This window comes from Callospermophilus lateralis, unplaced genomic scaffold (assembly GCF_048772815.1).
Source record: "Callospermophilus lateralis isolate mCalLat2 unplaced genomic scaffold, mCalLat2.hap1 Scaffold_177, whole genome shotgun sequence".
Taxonomy (NCBI): Eukaryota; Metazoa; Chordata; class Mammalia; order Rodentia; family Sciuridae; genus Callospermophilus; species Callospermophilus lateralis.
In genome coordinates, this window is record NW_027512821.1 from 544519 (window position 1) to 567078 (window position 22560).

General features: G+C 43.4%; 1 pseudogene; it reads left to right on the forward strand.

Annotated features, from left to right (window-relative positions):
• Positions 1-22560, forward strand: part of LOC143388266 (E3 ubiquitin-protein ligase RNF213-like) — a 131681-nt pseudogene that overhangs the window by 101764 nt on the left and 7357 nt on the right.

Genomic DNA, 22560 nt, shown 5'->3' on the forward strand with positions numbered 1-22560 from the left:
TTTTCATAATAACAAAGTAGTTGTAACAGTCCATTCTGTAAAATTGCCACATTTTCTTTATTCCTTTGTCCAAGGGCACTGAGGTTGGCTCCATTGCTTATCTATTGTGAATTGAGCTGCTATAAACATTGATGTGGTTGAATCACTGTAGTATGCTGAATTTTTGGGGATTGCATTTTGTTGGTTCTTTTTAGTTACAAATGGCAGTTGAATTCACTTTGATGTAATTTTATAAGCATGGATTATATCTTTTTTTGGTGGACTGAGTAATTTCTTTTTTATTATTATATTTATTTTTTATTTATTCTACTTAGTTGTACATGATAGCAGAATTTATTTCAATTTATCATACACAACTAGAACACAACATTTCAATTCTCTGGTTGTACATTGTGTAGAGATGCATCATTTGTGCAATCATATATGTACCTAGGGTAATGATGTCCATCTCATTCCACCATGTTTTCTACCCTCATAACCCCTACCCAACCTCCCCTTTTCCCAATCCAAAGATCTTTCATTCTTCCCATCCTCCCCCCATCATAGATCAGAATCCCCTTAAGGGAGAAAACATTCCACCTTTAGTTTTTGGGGATTGGCTTACTTTGCTTAGCATTATATTCTTAAACTCCATCCATTTACCTACAAATGTTACAATTTTACTCTCTTTTAATGCTGAGTAATATTCCATTGTGTGTGTGTGTATGTGTGCGTTTGTGTGTGTGTGTTTGTGTATATATGTATACCACAGCTTCTTTTTTCACTCATCTTTTGATGGGCCTCTAGGTGGGTTCCACAGTTTAGCTATTGTGACTTCAGCTGCTGTAAACATCTGTGTGCTTATGTCACTATACTATGCTGATTCTAAGTCCTTTGGTATAGATTGAGGAATAGAATAGCTGGGTCAAATGGTGGTTACATTCCAAATTTTCAAAGAAATCTCCTTACTGCTTTCCAAAGTTGACACACCAATTTGCAGTCCCACCAGCAATGTATGAGTGTACCTTTTTCCCCACCTCCTCACCAATACTCATTATTGCTTGTATTCTTGATAACTGTCATTCTGATTGGGGTAAGATGAAATCTTAGAGTAGTTTTGATTTGCATTTTTCTAATTACTAAAGATGTTGAACAGTATATATATATATATATATATATATATATATATATATATATATATATATATATATATATTTGTTGATTTATTGTATATCTTCTTCTGAGAAGTGTCTGTTCAGTTCCTTATTCCATTTATTGACTGGGTTGTTTAGTTTAGTTTTTTTTTTCTTTTTTTGGTATTGAGGTTTTTTAATTCTTTCTATATCCTGAAAATTAGCACTCTATCTGACATGTGTGGGAAAATTTTGCTCCCATACCTCACTGATTGTTTCTTTTGCTGAGAACAAGCTTTTGAGTTTGAATCCATTTCATTCATCGATTCTTTATTTCATTTCTCATACCTTAAGGGTCTTGTTAAGAAATTCAGGGCCTAGTCTGACATGATGAAGATTTGGATCTACTTTTTATTCTGTTAGGTACAGTGTCTCTGGTATAATTTCTAGGTCCTTTATCCACTATGAGTTGAGTTTTGTGCATGGTAAGAAATAGAAGTTTAATTTCATTTGCTACAGAGGATTTCCAGCATTCCCAGCACCATTTGTTGAAGAGGCTATCCTTTCTCCAGTGTATGTGTTTGGCACCTTTGTCTAGTATGAAAAACCTGTATTTGTGTGGGTTGGTCTCTGTATCTTCTATTCTGTACCATTGGTCTACATATCTATTTTGGTGCCAGTACTAAACTGTTTTGTTATTATTGTTCTGCAGTATAGTTTAAGGTCTGGTATAGTGTTGCCCCCTGTTTCACTTTTCTTGCTAAGGATTGCTTTGGCTATTCTGGGTCTCTTATTTTTTCAAATAAATTTTATGATTTTTTTTTAGTTCTATGAAGAATTTTAATGGGATTTTAATAGAAAGTTCACTAAAACTGTGTAACAATTTGAGTAGTATGCCCTTTTGATTATATTAACTCTGCCTATCCAAGAGCATGGGAGATCTATCCATCTTCTAAGGTCTTTTACAATTTTCTTCTTTAGTGTTCTGTAGTTTTCAGGTCTTTCACCTCTTTTGTTAGGTCAATTCCCAAGTATTTTATATTTTTGAGGCTATTTTGAATGGGGTAGTTTTTCTAATTTCTCTTTAAATGGATTAATCACTTATGTATAGAAATGCATTTGATGTATGGGTATTGATTTTATATTCTGAAACTTTGCTGAATTAATTTATTAGCTCTAGAAGTTTTCTGGTGGAATTTTTGGATCTTCTATATATATCATGTTGTCAGCAAATAGTGATAGTTTACGTTCTTCTTTTCTTGTGCATATCCCTTTAATTTCCTGTTTTTCTGATTGTTCTGGCTAGAATTTTGAGGACTATGTTTAATAGATGTGGTAAAAGAGGGCATCCCTGTCCTGTTCCAGTTTTTAGAGGTAATGCTTTGAATTTTTTTTTTCATTTAAAATGATGCTGGCCTTGAGATTAACATACATAGCTTTTACAATGTTGAGGTCTGATACTAATATTCCCAGTTTTTCTAGTGTTTTGAACATGAAGGTGTGCTGTATTTTGTCAAATGCTTTTTCTGCATCTATTGAGATGACCATATGAATCTTGTCTTTAAGTCTATTGATGTGATGTATTACATTTACTGATTCCATAATGTTGAAACAACCTTACATCCCTGGGGTGAACCCCATTTGATCGTGGTGTACTCTTTTTAATATGTTTTTGTATGTGATTGGCCAGGATTTTATTGAGAATTTTTGTGTCTGTTCATTAGAGATATTGGTCTGAAGATTTCTTTCCTTAATGTGTCTTTGTCTGGTTTTGGTATTAGGGTGATGATAGCCTCCTAGAATGAGTTTGGAAGGGATTCCTCCCTTTCTGAATAATTTGAAGAGTACTAGTATTTGTTCTTCTTAGAAAGTATTGTAGAACTCAACTGAAAATTTATCTGGTCCTGGGCTTTTCTTTGTTGGTAGGCTGTTGATGATGTCTTCTATTTCCTTGATTGAAATTGATTTAAATTGTGTAACTCCTCCTGATTCAGATAGAATAGATCATATGTTTCTGTAGTAAGCCATTGTTGTAAATTGTGGACGCCATTAGAAGATGGCGCCGGCTTCCACTGTGGCCTGTGATAAATCAAATTCCTTTGTGGAGAGTTGGCACGCTATCTCTTGCCACCCTATAAGAAAGACCCACGCGGCGGTTTAAGATTGGTACGTGGGAGGCTTTATTAGGCTGTGCTTGGGCCCTCGGGAGAGAGGAGAAAGGAAGAAGAAGAAAGAAAGGGAGTCACTAAAAGATACTTAAATCAAGGCCTGAATAAACTGCTGAAAGAAGATTCCTGAGTTGCGTCTTCCTTGCGGGCAAGGGGTCGCGACAAGTGGTGCCGAGACCCGGGAACCAGAACTTTCAGCAGTCAGGGGTGGTGCACCAATTAGTCCCAGGTAAGGTGGGACCCGCAGGTAAAGCGGAGATTAGTCCCAGATTAATTGGGACCCGCTGTTAAAGCGGAGATTAGTCCTAGGTAATTAGGACTCGCTGTCAAGGCGGCAGCTCCTCTGTAAAGCCAGAGAGAGCATTAAATCTTATTGCAGCTGCACTGTGTACTTTTGCTCTTACTTTCACTCTTGTTTGTTGTGTGTCTTTTGTTGTGTCATGGGTGCCGTATCTTCAAGTCCGCTTCTCCTGGCCCTAGATAACCTGTTACGTTCCAAGGGCCTAGAAGTGAAACGTAGTACTTTACAGAGATTTTTACAGAAGACAGATATTGCTGCATCATGGTTTCCGTTCTGGGGCAGCTTTACTCTGCCTAGCTGGGATAAGTTAGGCACAGACCTTGACTTTGCTTCTGAGCAGGGCATATTAGAGGGTGGGGTGATACCCCTTTGGAAGATGATTCGTAGTTGCCTCACAGATAGCAGATGTCAGGAAGCACTTACTAAAGGACAAGAAGTTTTAGAGCAGTTACATGAAGAAAAATCAGAAATGGCAGGCAGTGAGGTATTTCAGGAGGGTGGGAGTGTGCGGAGCGAGAAACAGGGGAGGAAACAATTATCTCCGGCAGGCAGTGACGTATTTCAGGAGGATGGCAGTGTGCGAAGCGAGAAACAGGGGAGGAGGCGATTGTCTCTGGCACGGAGTGAAATATTTCAGGAGGAGGGGAATGTGCAGAGCGAGAAACGGGGGAGGAAACGCTTGTATCCAGATCTCAGTACACTGCGCACACTCCCATGCAAAAGTGGGTCAGAAGAGGAGGAGGATGAACAGGAGGAGCTCGGGAGACTGTCTCGGCAGCTAGGGAGTTTAACTATGGGAGAAGGAAACAAAAATAAACAGGAGCTCAAGAAAAATGATCCTCCGGACCCGCCGCCGTACGGTGAGGGTGTTTCGAGGAGAGCTTTCCATGCCCAAACATGGAGGGCTGTTAATGCTGAGATGGGTCTTGCTTATCCAGTTTTCCAGGATGACAATAGGGGAAGATTCCATGAGCCCTTAGATTTCAAAATTGTGAAGACCCTGGCAGAGTCTGTGCGTACTTATGGGGTGGATGCCGCCTTCACATTAACTCAGGTGGAGAGTCTGTCTAGATACTGTATGACTCCCTCTGATTGGGCTAGCCTTGTTCGGGCTTGTGTTTCTCCAGGCAAATATTTGGACTGGAGAGCCTTTATGCTAGAGGGTGCTGTAGAGCAGGCTGCCCAAAACTATGCGGCGGGACACCCCCATTGGGACAAGGAAATGCTTTTGGGACAAGGCAGATTTGCTAATCAACAAACAGGATACCCCCCTGAGGTATATGAACAGATCAATAACATTTGTATTCGTGCATGGAAATCACTCCCAAATAGAGGAGAAGTGTCTGGCAATTTAACAAAAATCATGCAAGGCCCCACAGAACCTTTCTCGGATTTTGTTGCTAGGATGGTGGATGCCGCAGGAAAAATCTTTGGTGACCCTGATAGAGCAATGCCCTTGATTAAACAACTTGTTTTTGAGCAATGCACCAAAGAATGTAAAGCAGCAATCGCTCCTTATAAAAACAAGGGCATAGAAGCTTGGATGAAAGTGTGTAGAGAGCTTGGAGGACCTTTAACTAATGCAGGTCTTGCAGCTGCTGTCCTTCGGATTGCAAAAGGGGGCGGTCCTGGTGCCGGAGCATGCTTCCATTGTGGTCAATCCGGCCATTTCAAACGTGACTGTCCCAAAAAAGGCAATTTTACTGGACCTCCTCGCGGTGGCCCTTCTAATGGCCCTCGTCAACCGGGGCTGTGTCCAAAATGCAAAAAGGGGAAGCATTGGGCAAGAGAGTGTAGATCAGTGAGGGACATCCATGGACAGCCTATTTCAGCTGGGCCAAAAAACGGCCGAAGGGGCCCCCTACCCCAGGGCCCACGAATATATGGGGCAATGGAGAATGTCACACCCGAACCCGAGACATGGCCTTCTCTGCGCCATCCCACGAGATGCGGAGAGCCACTACAGGTGCCGCGGGATTGGACCTCTGTTCCACCTCCAGACTCGTATTAACACCTAAGATGGGAGTCCAATTGGTGGAAACTGAGTTCAAAGGGCCTTTACCCCCTGGCACTGTAGGTTTGTTAATTGGACGTGCATCCTCTATCCTACAAGGTCTTCATGTTTTCCCCGGAGTTGTAAACCCTGATACTGTAGGGGCAATAAAGGTTATGGTGGAAGCCCCAAGGGGCATTGTGTCTATCTCCCCAGGGGATCGGATTGCTCAATTGCTAATTTTGCCTAGTTTGCATAATCACTTCCCTGCTGACTCAAGGTCACGGACAGGAAATCAGATTGGTACCACCGGAGGAAATTGTGCCTATTTGTCACTGGATATGAGCAATCGCCCCACTTTGGAATTAAGCATAGAGGGTAAATCTATTGTGGGATTGCTGGACACAGGAGCAGATCGTAGTATCATAGCCCTTAAGGACTGGTCTAGGGGATGGCCAGTGCAGGCTTCTGATCAATCCTTAAGAGGACTTGGATATGCCCAAGCCCCTCAAATCAGCTGTAGACATCTATCTTGGAAGGACTCGGAAGGACACGATGGTACCTTTCAGCCTTATGTACTTGATTTACCTATTTCTTTATGGGGCCGTGATCTGATGAAAGACATGGGGTTCACTCTTAGTAATGACTATTCCCCAGTGTCTCAACATATCATGCAAAATATGGGGTATAAGCCAGGTCTAGGACTGGGAAGGCACCTACAGGGACGTAAGCATCCTGTGCAAGGTCATCAAAAGCTTAACAGGTTTGGTCTGGGTTTTTCCTAGGGGCCACTGGGGCTCAAATACCCATAACATGGCTCACCGAGGAGCCTGTTTGGGTGCCTCAGTGGCCTCTTCCCTCGGTTAAACTGGCAGCAGCCCATGATCTAGTCAAAGAACAACTTGATTTGGGTCACATCCAACCTTCTACTTCTCCATGGAATACTCCCATATTTGTCATTAAGAAAAAATCAGGGAAGTGGCGCCTACTGCATGATCTACGAGCAGTTAATGCTCAGATGCAGCTTATGGGGCCCATTCAAAGAGGGCTGCCTCTGCTCTCCTCTGTTCCTCAAGGCTGGCATATAATTGTTATTGACATTAAAGACTGTTTCTTTTCCATTCCTTTGCATCCTAAAGATTCCCAACGTTTTGCTTTCACCCTTCCCTCGTGTAATCACGAGGAACCAGATCAAAGGTTTGAGTGGGTGGTGTTGCCACAGGGGATGGCTAACAGTCCCACGATGTGCCAGATGTATGTGGGAAAGGCACTCGCACCTCTCAGACGTAAGTATTCCTCCACCAAGATCATTCACTATATGGATGATGTGTTATTGGCCGCAAAATTAGAACAGACAGTTTATGAGGCTTATAAAGAACTAGTGATGCTGTTGGCTCAACATGAACTGCACATCGCACCTGAAAAGGTTCAAACGGGGGATTCTATCAGGTTCTTGGGAGCGACAATTGGGTATGACAAATTAAAACCACAAAAAATTACCATCAGGACTCAAGATCTCCGAACTTTAAATGATTTTCAAAAAATTGCTGGGAGATATTAATTGGATAAGAGGATATTTACATATTCCTAATATTGTGCTCCAGCCTTTGTATGCTACTCTTAAGGGTGATCCAGATCTTGCTTCCCCTCGTAGCCTCACTACTGAGGCTAGAGCGGCCCTTATAAAAGTAGAACAAGCTATACAGCATGCCACTCTATGCAGGCTCCAGAGTGATAAACCTTTCCAGTTATGTGTGCTTGCCACTATGCGGCAGCCTACTGGAGTACTGTGGCAAGATGGGCCTTTACTATGGATCCACCCACATGTATCCCCAGGAAAATCCTTAGAATATTATCCTGATGCTGTTGCAGCATTGGCACTTAAAGGGATTCAACAAAGCATTCAATTTTTCGGCCAATCACTTTCTTCTCTTATCATACCCTACACTAAACCTCAACTTAATGTTTTATGTGCTACTCTAGACAACTGGGCTATCCTGTGTTGCTCGTTTCAAGGGGGTATTGATAATCACTACCCTTCTCATCCATTACTCCATTTTGTTAAAGAACATCCCATCATTTTCCCTAAGGTAACTTCATCCAGTCCAATTCCGGGGGCTGTTAACATTTTTACTGATGGTTCCAAGTCTGGAATGGGAGCCTACGTAATTAATGACTCTCCCCCTATCCAGCATCAATTTGCTCCTGGAAATCCACAATGGGTAGAACTACAAATTGTTATTGAAGTTTTTAAACAGTGTTCTTTTCCTTTTAATCTTATTTCGGACTCCAGCTATGTGGTACAAGCACTGAAAGTCCTGGAGGCCGTGGGAACTATTAGTGATGCCCACAATGTGTCTGTTTACTTTACTCAGCTTCAACAGCTTATCTCTAACCGCACTGCTTCCTTTTATCCAATGCACATCAGGGCTCACACCTCTCTTCCTGGTCCGTTATCCCAAGGTAATGCCTATGCGGACTTAGCCACTAGAAGTCAATTGATATGCTTGGCTTCCTCCTTAGAGGGGGCTAAGTTGTTTCACCAAAACTTCCATGTTAATGCATTAACATTGCGCAGGTGTTTTTCCATTTCAAGAGCGGATGCTCGGCAGATAGTATTGCAATGTCCCCATTGTGTCACATTTCTTCATCCCCCTAATTATGGAGTAAACCCACGGGGATTAAAGCCATTGGTTGTTTGGCAAATGGATGTGACACATATACCTGACTTTGGTAACCTTAAGTATGTGCATGTTTCCGTTGATACGTGCTCTGGAATTATCCATGCTTCTGCTTTATCGGGAGAAAAGGCACGTAATGTCATTACTCACTGTTTGGAGGCATGGGCAGCATGGGGTGCACCTGCATCCCTTAAGACTGATAATGGACCTGCTTATACTGGCAGACAATTTACAGCTTTTTGTTCTACTATGGGAGTGCAACTTACTCATGGTTTACCTTATAATCCTCAAGGACAAGGCATTGTTGAGCGTGCTCATCGCACCTTAAAGGAAACTTTACAAAAACAAAAAGGGGGAATAGGAGCTGAACACACTCCTAAAGAACGCCTGTCCTTAGCTCTCTTTACCATTAATTTTTTGAATTTGGATATTCATGGTCGCTCTGCGGCCGACAGACATGTGTCCCCTCAGCCCTCTGTGATTGGCTATGTTAAGTGGAAGGATGTTCTTAGGGGCCAATGGAATGGCCCTGACCCCGTGCTGACATGGGCACGAGGATCTGTATGTGTTTTTCCCCAGGATCGTACGGAACCGTTGTGGGTCCCTGAACGCTTGACAAGAAGAGTCTCGACATCAGCTGACCAGCAACAAGAGATACCACAACAATCCTGTGATGAAGATCTTCATTCTGCTAAGTGCTCTGGCTCTGGTGCTGGTGCCGATGGCACAGGCGACACCAATGCGGTGGTGGGCAGTGACACGGGCATGGCCAATGCCGATGCCGGTTCATGGTAATTCTAGTGTCCTCTCCACTCTTTTTTCTACCTCATGTGAGATGTCTGCTCCCTGTGCCTCTCCTAGAGGGGACATGGAGAGAATTTTTAATCAATCTCACAGGAGTTTTTTGTTTCAGCCTTAGAAACGCTAATTGCATTAGCCTTAAGACCAAAAATTTGACTAACTGGGAGGAGCCATTACAGTCCAATCAGGTCTCAGGAAGCATTATCAGTGCTGTATTGAGCAAAGTAGCTTCAGGGAAGCAATCAGGCTCAGGGACCCCCGCAAACAGCAGCTCTGCTCTTAACATAACTACCTTGGCTATTATCTCCGAGGTACTAATTCCAGTGCCTCCTTCTTCTAGTAGTATTTATAATGCCACTCATTTTAAGGCCTCTCCTTACTGTTCCCCTAATCTTGGTTTCCCCCCAACATTTACGCCTTGTCAGGATCATTCTTGGGAGAAACATCAAGTTGCTAAAGGTTTCTCCCTTTCCCCCTCTCTTAAGAGGTATGTTTATAACTTTAACAATAGTGCCAGCTCCTCTACAGGAGTAGGTTGGTCCTGGTTTCAGTGGCTGATTTCCAATGAAAAGGGAGCTTCAGCCGATATTTCTGCATTGGCTCAGTTGCTAGGAGCCAAAAGTTGGCTGGCTAATATTTCTGGTACTGTTAGGGAAAGTGAACAAGGTAATAGACTTACATCTGTTTCATTCAACTCTCTGTTGTATAATGCCACATTGCCTCCTGCAATGGTCTGGGTCCAATCCCCCTTCTTATTCCTTTTGGCTGAGGCCACCTCATCGGGGATGCTGGATTGTTCTCATACTACCTGTCTCTTATCTGAGTGTTGGAATGGTTCCTGGACTGTAGCAGTGATTATGAAAATTCCAACTTTCGTCCCAATCCCGGTCACTGCGGATCCTGATAAATTCCCTATTGTTGAGCTACTTAGAGTCCGCAGAGATTTTGGAATCACAGCGGCTATAGTGACAGCCGTGGTGATATCTGCTGCTGCAGCGGTTACGGCGGGAATGGCTATGGCCAATCAAGTACAAACTGCTGCCACCATTAATCAAGTTGTCCAACAAACTTCCACTATACTTGAATCCCAAAATACAATTAATCAACATATTTTGTCAGGGATTTTAGCTGCCAACCAAAGAATAGATTTACTCCAAGCTCAGGTAGAAGAATTGGCTGACTTAGTACTTTTGGGTTGTGTTGACCAACGTGCACATTTATGCATAACCTCTGTCAGATTTAATGATTCCAGGAATGCTTCCCGCATCATTGGCGAATATTTGGCTGGAAATTGGTCCATGGAAGCGGAAGACATGATCCAGTCTCAACTAACCCAGATAGCTGTCTTGAATAACACCTGTGTTGATCCCATGACTTTGGGTCAATTCACCGATTGGATATCTTCTGCTTTTTCCTTTTTTAAAGAGTGGGTGGGGGTAGGCATTTTTGGTGCAATGTGTTGCTTCGGTATGTTTCTCTGTTTGTGGTTTCTCTGTCGCCTCAAGGCCCGCAATGCTCACGATAAGGCTATGATCATCCAAGCTCTTGCAGCTTTAGAAAATGGCAATTCACCTCAAGTCTGGCTTGCGCAGCTTAACCAGTAAATCTTTGACATGGCCATTGCACCCCAAGTTATTATAACATTGCACTGGGATCGGCATGTCTTTCCTCATTATTCTCTTGGTGTTGGAAAGCCCTTGCACTCTGCCGGTCTTGCTGCCATTGCACGCAGGTGGGTTTCCACACTAATGCTTCTCTATCGCCTTAAAGTCCGTGCCTTTCTTTCAGGGTGCTGTCAACTCGTTTGTCGTTGTGTGCAGCCACAGTTCAGCCTTAGCTGTCCCCCTTCGTCCACCTTCATCACGATGCAGGATGCGAGGCAAAGCACTGCACTTGAGTGATCCCTCAACGGACCTCAAGGAAAGCATGTCCTATTGCATGCGGGTTTGACGTCCACACCCCCGCCCTACGAAAAAAGGCGTCGGCTGATATGGGGTCAGGTCTGGGGAAGGCGCCTCCTTAGGACTGAACCATACATTGCAGCCACTTCTGCACAGTAGGATAGGACCTCTACTTTCGCCTGCATTGTTTTATAAATTAGAAGGGGGAACTGTAGTAAGCCATTGTTGTAAATTGTGGACGCCATTAGAAGATGGCGCCGGGCTTCCACTGTGGCCTGTGATAAATCAAATTCCTTTGTGGAGAGTTGGCACGCTATCTCTTGCCACCCTATAAGAAAGACCCACGCGGCGGTTTAAGATTGGTACGTGGGAGGCTTTATTAGGCTGTGCTTGGGCCCTCGGGAGAGAGGAGAAAGGAAGAAGAAGAAAGAAAGGGAGTCACTAAAAGATACTTAAATCAAGGCCTGAATAAACTGCTGAAAGAAGATTCCTGAGTTGCGTCTTCCTTGCGGGCAAGGGGTCGCGACATGTTTCTAGAAATTTGTTGATGTCATCAAGATCTTCTATTTTATTGGAGTATAAATTTCAAAACAGTTTCTAATAATCTTCTGTATTTTAGTAATATCCATCATGATATTTCCTTTTTCATCATGAATTTTAGTAATTTGAATTTTCTCACTCCTTCTCTTTGTTAGCCTGGCTAATGGTTTATTAATTTTATTTATATTTTCAAAAAAACAACATTTTATTTTGTCAACTTTCTGAATTGTCTCTTTTGTTTTAATTTTATTGTTTTCTGATCTGATTTTAATTATTTCATGTCTTCTACTACTTTTGGTCTTGATTTGTTCTTCTTTTTAATGGCTTGTGATGTAATGTGAGGTCATTTATTTGACTTTTTATTCTTTTTAACGAATGACCTTACTGCAATCAACTTTCCTCTTAGCACTGCCTTTATAGTGTCCCAGAGATTTTGGTATGATGTGTTGATATTCTCATTTACCTCTAAGAATTCTTTTAAATGCTCCTTGATGTCTTCTGCTACTCATTTCTCTTTTAATATCATATTATTTAGTCTCCAGGTATTGGAGAAGCTTTTATTTTTTATTTTATCATTGATTTCTACTTTCATTTCCTTATGCTATGATAGAATACAGGGTAGTATCTCTATTTTTGAATTTGCTGATAGCTTCTTTGTGGCCTAATATATGGTCTATTTTAGAGAAGGATCCATGTATTCCTGAGAAGAAGATGTATTTACTCGATGATAGGTGAAATACTCGATATATGTCTTACATATAAATCATTAATTATATTAATGAGTTCTGTAGTTTCTTTGTTTAGTTTTTGTTGGTGAGACAGGTGTGCTAAAGTCATGCAGTATGATTCTGTTGTGATCAATTTCTTCTTGAAATTGAGAAGGGTTTTTTTTGATATACATAGAACCTCCAATGTTTGGAGCATACATATTTATGCTTGTTATGTTTTGTTGATGTATGGTTCCCTTAAGTTGTATCAAATGTCCTTCTTTACCTCTTCTTACTAACTTTGGTTTGATGTCCATTTTATCCATTAGTAGATGGAAACTCCTGCTTGTTTACATGGCCTATGTGAGTGGTATGTTTGTTCCTCCATCCTTTCACTTTTACCTTCAGTATGTGAATGTCTTTTGCTATGAGATGAGTCTCTTGAAAGCAGCATATTTTGGGATTTTTTAAAAATCCAATCTGTAAATCTATATCTTTTGAATAATGAGTTTAGACCATTCACACTCAGGATTATTATTGAGACATTGTTTGTATTCCCAGTCATTTTGGTTTATTTTTGGTTTTTAACTTGACTTGGTTTCTCCTTTGAGTGAATTTTCCTTTAGTGTAGTTCCTCCTTTTACTGATTTTCATTGTTATTTTTTTTATTTCCTCCTCATGTAACATTTTGTCAAGAATATTCTGTGGTGCAGATTTTTTTCATTGTAAATTCTTTTAATTTTTATCATGGAAGATTTTTATTCTGTCATCAAATCTGAGGCTTAATTTTGATGCATACAAGATTCTTGGTTGGCATCCATTTTCTTTCAGAGCTTGATATATGTTGTTCCAGGATCTCTTAGCTTTGAAGGTCTCAGCTGAGAAATCTACTAAGATCCAAAATGGTCTATCCCTACATGTAATCTGAAAATTTAATCTTGTGGTTTTTAAAATTCTATCCTTTTTCTATATGCTAGGCATTTTCATTATAATGTGCTTTGTTGTGGATTTGTTGTAATTTTGTATATTTGCTTTCCTAAAAGCCTTTTGTTTTTAATTTTCCAATTCATTCTTCATGCTTGGGAGATTTCCTATTATTACTTCATTGAAGAGATTGTGCATTCATTTGGTTTGTATCTCAGTGTGTTCCCCTATCGCAGTAATTCTTATATTTGGTCTTTCATGTTTTCCCATAATTCGTGAAGGTTCTGTTTATAGTTTCTCACCATCTTCACTGTGTGGTCAACTTTATTTTCAAGATTATATATTTTGTCTTCATTGCCTAAGGTTCTGTTTTCCAAGTATCTAGTCTACTGTTGATGATTTCCTATTAATTTCTGTATTTGGTTTATTGTTTCCTTAATTTCAAGGATTTCTGTTTTTTTTTCCACAGTCTCTATGTTTTTCTTGAAGTAACCTTCTGTTACCTGTATTTCCTCTCATATCTCTTTGGTGGAACAGTCAATTGTTGCCTGTATTTGCTCTTTTAATTTATTCTTTGATCTGCAGATCATTTTAATTATGTACGTTTGGAATGGAATGTCAATGGAATCTATTATTGTATCAGCTTGGTGTGTTTCAAGCACTTTCCTCCCTTGTTTCTTCATGTCATCCATGTGTCTTCCTCTCTGGCAGTGTGGATTTGAGGTATTATAGTTTCCAACTTATAATCATGTAGTGACTCTGCATATTACCAATACCTTGCCTGTAGGAACCTGGAAGATGGTCTTGTTGGTCCTGCCTGTTGTCACTAAATGGAAGCCAGGGGAAAGCCACCCCATGCATCAGTAGATGGGGCCATAGCATGGTCATTCTCCTCCTACCGTGGAGTGGGCTGGAATCGCTGTTGTCTGCTCCACCTCCTTCTGTGTGGCAGGAAGGCTGAAGTCACTGTCATCTGCTCCTTGTATTTTATTTAGAGACAGAATCTCACTGAGTTGCTTAGCATCTCGCTTTTGTTGAAGCTGAGTTTATACTTGTGATTCTCCTGCCTCAGCCTCTCAAACTACTGTAATTACAGGCATATGCCACCACACCAGCACCTTTTTTCTATTTTTTTTTTAGTTTTAAATGAACACAATACTTTAATTATTTATCTTTATGTATTTCTGAGCTTCAAATCAAGTGCCTCACTTGCTAGGTGAGCTTTCTACCATTGAGCCACAACTGCATCCCCTCCCTTTTTGCTTTAAAGATCCATTTATATACTATGTTGTTGTCATGGATCATGTGTGAAGTAGCTTATATTTTGAGGATTATAGGTATTTTTAAAGATTTTTCTTTTCCTTGCATAGTTTTCCACTTCATCAAATTTGCTTCTTTCCATTGGCTTTTCCTCCTTTCTTTTCTATACTGCACACTGAGGATGAAATCTAGGCTTTTTCTTTTTTATGATGCACTGAGCATCAAACCCCATGACTCACACATGGTAGGCAAACATTCTACCACTGAGCTACATAAGCCCTATTTTGGGTTTTTGGTATGTTCCCTATGCTAAAGCTTTTTCTATTCTGGTTGGAGATTTTTGTTTGTGTCTATAAAGACAGTCACCACAAATGGATTGATAGGCTAAGGGCTTCTGGTCCCTGGCCCTTGAGGCTCTGTGGCTACCCTTGAATTGATCTGGCTCTCGAGGGCTTCTCTTTAAGGCTGGTCACTTTTGCAGCCCCCTGCCTGCTGCCAGGTTTCTGGATCTAAGAGGGAGAGTAGGAGGGTGAGCTCCTCTACTCCAGTTTCTTGCCCTGGTGGCTGTGTGGTCCTCTTCATCCTTAAATTGAATACACCCTGTCCTTTGTAACTACCCAAGACAGGTATATGTCTAGAAGTGGCCTCCAGGCCTGAGAGCCCTTCAGGTGGTCCTTCCTGTCCCTTGACAGACAGAGGGCAGCCTCCATGGTGGAGTGAACTCTCACCAACTGCTTCTTTAACAGACTTTGAACACACTTCCTGTTCACTTTCTGCCTCCCTCAGTCTAGGGTGACCTTAGAAACTAGTGTCCTTTATTACCAGGTGCTTGTGCTTGGCCTGGCTGAGCTTATGTGTACTGTGGCCTCAGGGTCTGTGTTTTTAGGCCCCTGGAGTATCACTTGCCACTGGCGTGGTCATCTTTCTACTTCCCAGTGTGTGTTCCTATTGGGCTCCTTTTCTACTCTCCTCATTTCTGCTGGTTATGATCTTTTAAAAAGCAATTTCTAGTCTGTCACTGGAGTTGGGTTTGGGAGGAAAGGAGATGGATATGTGTTTCCAACTGTCCTTTTCACAAAAGAGCTTACAGTCTGTTATTTATCATGAAAACTGATGAATGAGCCCACAGCAGGGTAGAGGGAAGAAAGAATGAATTCTTCCTGTGACAAAAATCCCAGCAATGGTGTTCACTTAGTTTTCTTAAGGCAGTGATTAGAAGTACTCATAAAGTAAAATAAGAAGCTATCATGACTAGCAGTTTAACTTCCATGCTTCCTTGTGGTTTCCAAAGTGGATTTTGGAGAGATTGAAGCAAGACACCTAGAAGACCTGAATTGCAAAAGACTGAATGAAACCATGAGTGTGAGCCAGCTGGAGTCCTCATCCTGTAAACAGATGACACACTACAACCTAGGCCCTGAGGTCCAGGAAATGGCTGAAAGGATAGACTCACTGACAGACAGCAACATCTTCCAGATCTTCTGGGAAGAAGCTGCAGAGTTATTGAATGATCCCAAAAGGGAATGTGAAAGGTGACCTCTTGCACTTACAGAGGCCTATGAATATTTATACTCACCTTGTTATCAAAGGTTCATGAAGCTATATTAGGATCTGAAGTTAAGAGATGTCACCTTGGCAGAAATTGATGTCATCTTCAAAGACTTTGTAGATAAATACAATGACCTGACTTTGGATCGCCAGATCATGTGTGAAGTACAACCTCAGGCCCCGAGGGGCTGGATATCAGAGCATGTTGAGCAGATCAAGGAGTACCATAGCATTCACCAGGCAATCAGCTCAGCCAAGGTTATCTGCAAGGTCTAAAAGGATTTTGGTTTGACTGGTGACTTCAGTGTTCTTTACACTTTAATAAGCTTTTTTAGTTATTTGCTGGGGACTCCTCTGAGGTGGGGGCCAACCTCAGACTCCTTGGAAGCCCCAGGGATTCTGGGATCGGCAGTGTGGCAACCCCTTGAAAGGCTCTGTTTGGGCTGCACTGAGGCTAGAACATTCCATGGCCTGCATTTTTACCTTTGTTTGAGATAGTGTGACTGTTCCTTAACTAGTGAGTTTTCTTGGGTCGATATGAGAACCAAAAATTCAGGAGAGAGAAACCATCCTCTTTCCAGAGGAATCTTATTTTATTAGGTTATAAAAGCACAGAAGAAAATATTTTGTCAATTGTCCAGGTACCTTTCCTAGTTCCAACAGGAAGTACCAAATGGTACACTGCTCCCTTCATAGGTCAGGCCTGAGTTTCTCCCTCCTGTTTCTTAGCCTCACATTTTTAAGGTGTGTGTGGCCTATGTTTAGTAGAGACAGGCACGATAGTGTTTAAAATTTAGCAGAGTGTGGAATAGTCCATACCTAATCTTGAAACTTTCAGCAAGTCTGTAACTCTCATAAACAGAGAAACCTGGATCTGGCAGGGCTGCTGTGCAGAACAGGTTTCAAAGTCCTTGAAGGCTTCATCATGTCACTTAGGTACTGTGGACAGTAGCTTCCGTAGCATAGCAAAGAGGGCCATGGAGGTCATACTATTTTTGGTGCAAGAGTGTGTCACACTCTTGCTGTAGCATCTTCTTGTCCAGGCTTGTGGGAAGGCAGGCATGGGTGATCTCTGCAATAGCCCTCAGCAGAGCTTCATCTTGCAGACTGATGATTTTGAGGCCACCTGCCATGAGAGACTGGATCAGATCAGCTTGCAGCTCATCTAGGCCAAGAAGCTGCTACAAGACATCGGTGAGCCCCACTGCCAGTGTCTGGAGAAGCTGGCCCTGCAGAAGGAGCTGGTCAGCTGGCTGCATGAGATTCTGGGAGGTACAGGGGTAGCTAATCTTCAGGTGTTTGCCAAGTTTTGTTCCTGAACTTGAGGACATCCCCCCTCAAACACATGAGTGTGTTAGTTGGAGGGCAGTGTCTGCTTCCAGTAGTTTGCATCAGGACAGCTTTTCAGAGTTCTCATTAAAACTCTTTTCTTTGCTGCTCTCTCCATCTTTGGATGCTGGCATCATTTTCTTCAGTATCTTGACTCCTTTTCTGCTTTACAACTCATTCTTCTAGAGGACAAGGCAAGCTCTTGCACACAGGGGAATGTTGCTGCAGCAAGCTTGCAGAATCTGTGCATTTCTCTCCCAGTCCAGGGCTGGACAGCCTATATGGTTGTATAGATTAGATAGAGGGTGGTGGAGGGGAGGTAAGAAAGGCCAAACAGATGGAGCAGGAGCAGCACTGATGCACCACAGAGGCCTGGCAGGATACCTTCTGCTAGCACTGAGGCTGTGCTGGCTCCAGCTCTCATCCAGATCTGTGCTGCTTGTACTCCTGAGTCTGCTTTGATGTATAATCTTTGGTAATTAACTCAGAAGAATTATCTCAATTTCTAAAAAAATAACTAATTATACACATATTATTTACCAACTTAACCTGTTTTTGTTTAAGTGATGATGTTTGTGAATTAAAGAAAATAAGGTGCACACAAGCCTAGTACAGTGCCTGGGAATTATTTGGTAGAGGTTAGATGTTGATCAGTGGTGTCATCATATCCTGCAAAAGACAAGGTATCCTGGAGTCCTAACTGAAGGAAGGAAGTGGGAGTAGGCCCTAGATGTTTACTTAGTGTCTATTGATGGCCTTGCCTCACTAAAGATCATGCCCCAGGTATGAGTTGTGCAACATCCTGAAGTGGTCCTCTGCAAGTCCCCTTTCTGTCCCAGGCATCATTGAGCTCCAGGTGTTTGTGGACCTTGCCTTCATCTTGGCTGAAGAAAATGACATTGATGTGGACTGGGTGGTCTGCTTCCATGATGCTGTGCAGGGCTATGCGTTCCTGCTGTATAAGCTGGACAAGAAGGCAAGCTTCGGTGAGTTCATGGAACTGCTGAAAGAACTCTGGAAGGCTCTGCAAAATGATCCTCACCTTCCCAGTAAGCTGGTGAGTCTTGTTCCTTGTTCCAATACATGGTGATCTTGCAACCCTGGGGAACTTCTGTGCTTTGAGGCCACACAGGCAGCCATTTAAACTGATGTTGAAAACCAGCTTTTCTTCATGAATGGAAATGCTTTCTTTGTCTTGGGTTGGAAGAGAGCTATGGAACTGCATATCAAGAGCAGTCTCCACCCTACAATACAAGTGTGAAAACAGCACAATAGGAAGTTTAAAAGAGGGTTACAGTGGTTCTCTGAATGGTAGTAATTGTCTTTTATTTCATTACTTTTGGGTATTTTTAACAATTGATATTGACTAATTTTTTATCAGAAAAATATGAACATTTAAGTAAATTGTCTATACCAGAGTCTGAGTTAATCTTCACTCCGTAACTCACCCAATGAGCAAAGATGTCCAGAGACCTGCACTGGCCTTGAGACAGCTGGTCCTGCATGTGGTTGAAGGGTAGGGAGATGGACAGAGAGAGCAATTTGCAGTTTGCCTGCTAGAAGCTCATATTCTCTTAAAATTTTTCTAAGTTTTTTGGTCATACTCAGGGACCATGGCAGGACATTAAGAACTTAGGGATCCTGTTCAGTCAGGCTTTTCTCCTCAGAGGGTTTTTGTTCTGGGAACCCAGGAGGATGGTGGCCTGCCACCAGAGGGCATAGCCTGTAGTCATCTAACCAATCATCCATAAGTACAGGCCATGTGCATTCCAGTGTCAGCTAGGAACCTGGCACCATTTCAGTCACAATGAGTGGTCAGTGTCCTGGGGTACCAGAAAGGGGTACCTGAGGCAACCTCAGGAAATGGGCAAGAAGTTATGCCTAGAGTCCTGGAAGAGGGTGGCTGGAGTTTGCCCAGCAGGGGCATGAGGAGGACAGGAAGGAAGACAGTCATTCAAACTTTGGTCCATGTTCTCTGCTTTTGTCCCAAGAGTGAGATTCTGCCAGAAACTTGGATTGGCTGAAGACAGTGAAGGAAAGCCATGGGTCCATCAAGCTCTCTTCCCTGTCCCTGGCCACAGTAATCAACAGAAGAGGCATCAATGAGATCAGGGCATCCACAGGCAACCAGAAGGTGAGCCCTCCCAGATTCTAGGTATGGTGTTGGTGGCGCGCACTGGCCTGTTGCAGAGTCAGGGTTTCAGCCACCAGAAAATTGCTTCTAAACATGTTCTGCATCCTAGATCTCCCCAGATGCCATCCTGCACCTGATCCTCCCTGGGGGTCACAGTGGCCTGGAGCCAGATCGCTCCTATACATTGGAAGACCTGAAGGATTTTTTAAATAAGCTGATGCTGATGTCTGGAAAGAAAGACCACAAGAGAATGGAAGTGAAGAGGTTTTCTGAGGTGAGCAGGTGCCCCTGTTGCCTCAGGCTGGGCATGCTCACTGCCCCACTGCCTGCAAAAGGAAACAGGCAGGGGTTGGCCTCTGGTGGACAGGGTGGCTCCAGAGAGTGTAGCTCATGGGTCTGCAGGGTGCACCTTGCCTGGAGCCATATCTGAGGTGGGACAGACCTTGGAGGCATCAGCTCCTCCTTAACAGCATCAGAAAGATCTCATTACTGTTGGTCAATCCACTGCATTTAACAGGAGGTGATCAGGTAGATACTCCTTAAGAAAAAGTATGAATGGCTTCATTTACTCTGTAAATTTGTAAAATCAAACATCTCAAGATTCTAATGGGCACTCTTCATCAAAACTAAAGTAAACAAGCCAGGTGTCATGGCACATTCCTGTAACTCCAGCAACTCAGGAGGTTGACACAGGAGGATTGCAAGTTAAAGGCCAGCCTCAGCAACTTAGTGAGATCTTGTCTCAAAATAAAAAGGGCTGGAAACATAGCTCAGTGGTAGACTACCCTGGATTCAATCTCCAGTACTAAAAAAACTGAAGTAAACGTTGACACAGGTTATTGATTTATATAATAGTCTCTATCTCATGTAATGGTTCTTTTCTTACAGTTTATTTGCACTTTACAATTGACATTTTTTCCCCAGTGCTGGATAGAAAACCAGGGCCTAGCACATACTAAGCAAGTGCTCTACCACTGAGCATAGCCCAGCCCACAGTCTACATTCTTATCTGCTACCTGATCTCTTCCTGAAGGTGGCTGCCCTCTCCCTAGGCTCATCATGTTTCCCAGTGACCCTATGGGAGGAGTGAACCCAAGCCGCTTGAAGTAGAACTCCTGTGTGTCTAGATTGGTATGTCCCCCTGCAGTAGCTCACTGTGACATCTGCCTTATACCTCTGTTCCCCCCAGTTATTCTGCCATGTGCAGTGGCTTGTGCAAACCTTCCTGAACCTATATTCTGTGAGAAACTTGCTGTTCCAAACCTGGACTGCCGAGGTCTACTGCTGCCCCAGGAATGGCATCTCCATCTGCATGGACTTCCACTTGGAATTGGTAAGCCAGCTGACAGAGAGTGGGGATGTCACCCAGCTGCTGGAAGCCCTCTGTAGGCAGATGGAGCACTTCCTGGATGACTGGAAGGAGCTAGTGAGCAGGAATTACAGGGAGCACTTCTACCTCAACTTCTACATGGCTGAGCGGCTGGTCCACCTGAGCACGGAGCTCAGGAAGCAGAGTCCCAGCAAAGCTGCCCTCATGATTCTGTCCTTCATCAAAGACAACTGCACCCCAGCTGACATCATAAGGAACATTGAGGGGTTCAAGGAGGCCACCAGACACTGTGTGAGGACAGTGATGGAAGAATTACCACCATTGCAATCCTCTAAGATCAGCCTGGTGACCAAGCTGAGGGCTATCATGGAACAGTTCTTGGAAAGCATGAGAGTCTTTCTGCCTGGCTACCTGGACCTGGAGGCCCTGGGCTATTGTCTGGCTCACCTGGCCAGGATGGGTGGGCCTCCCATGGAGCGGTCTCTCCCTGAGGGCCTTCAGGCTGGCCAGCCCAACCTTGTCATGTGTGGCCCCTCTGAGGTGCTGTTGGCTGCCCTGGCCATCTACATGCAGGCCCCAGTCCATCACCTGCCCCACCTTCAATGAGGTGCTACTCTGTACCCCAGGGACCATGTTTGAGGAGGTGGCCCTGCTCTTGCACCATGGCCTGGCTCCAGTTTCCTGAGGGCAAAAGATCTGCAGCCTGTTATTCACAGACTAGTTGGGCTACAAAATGGCCTGCCAGGCAAAGGCCCTATTCCATAGCCTGTGCACACAGTGTCCCTGGGAGGACTACCAGCTGGTGATGGTATGTGACATCACAGGAGTGCTGTTCCCTGCCCTCAGCTTTCAGCCAGCACAAAGTCCACCTCATCCCCCAAGCACCCTTCTGTGCCATCCAGGCCTACTTGGCACATCACTACCAGGTCCCAGTACAGACCTTGTTAGTGGCAGCTGTGTTCAGAGACCAGATGTGTGTGGGGATTGTGGCCTTGGAGAGAGCAGGAATAATGAGAGCCCTGGGGTGGGCAGGCAGTTTCTCAGGGCTTCCAAGTGACCCCTGCTTCTGTAGCAGTGGGCACCTCAGATGACACCCCTCTGCAGGTGGGAAAGTGAGTCTCAGGAGGGTCTGACTCCCTGCAATCAGTGCATCCCCTAGATTTTTTCTCCACCCAGGTTGCAATTCCTGGGTGCCCTGCTCCTCTCCTTGTGTGGACTTCTCTACACTTTTTCCCTGCATAACCTCCTTTGACCTTTTCCAGGTTGTGTTGAAAAACCAGCTCTATCTCAGAGCAAAGCCTGTCCAAGGAAGGGACATGACCTTTGTCCTTGGAAAGACCCACAGAGCGCTCCTAGGCACATTCCCACCCTGCTAAGTGGTTTATCTACAAATAACAGGAGAGATCTGCTGTGCCAGGTTTCCCTGACTCAGTCAGGCTGAGACCCATAGTAACCTCCAGGTGGAGACCCATAGTAACCTCCTAGCAGCCACCAATCAGCATGAAACAGGGAAATACCTGGGGTGCCAGATGACCCTCCCAGTAGTTTATGGTGTTGGAAAACCATGAAATTCAGCATGAACACCCCTCTTGGCTTAAACCAATCAGTTCAAATGAATCCCCCTTTTGTAGTTACCAATCACCCCTACCCAACTTGTTCCTGCCAGTGAATGTGCTAATCATGTTTTAGAGTTGTTATTTGATTTTCCCACGGTGTGTGATGATTTGCTAAGAGATGCTATGATGTACGTGGGGGTCCCTGCCTTCTCCAAAGAATGTATAAAACTGCTGCAAACCCTGGGCTTGGGGCCTTTCAGTGTCACCAGTTGCTG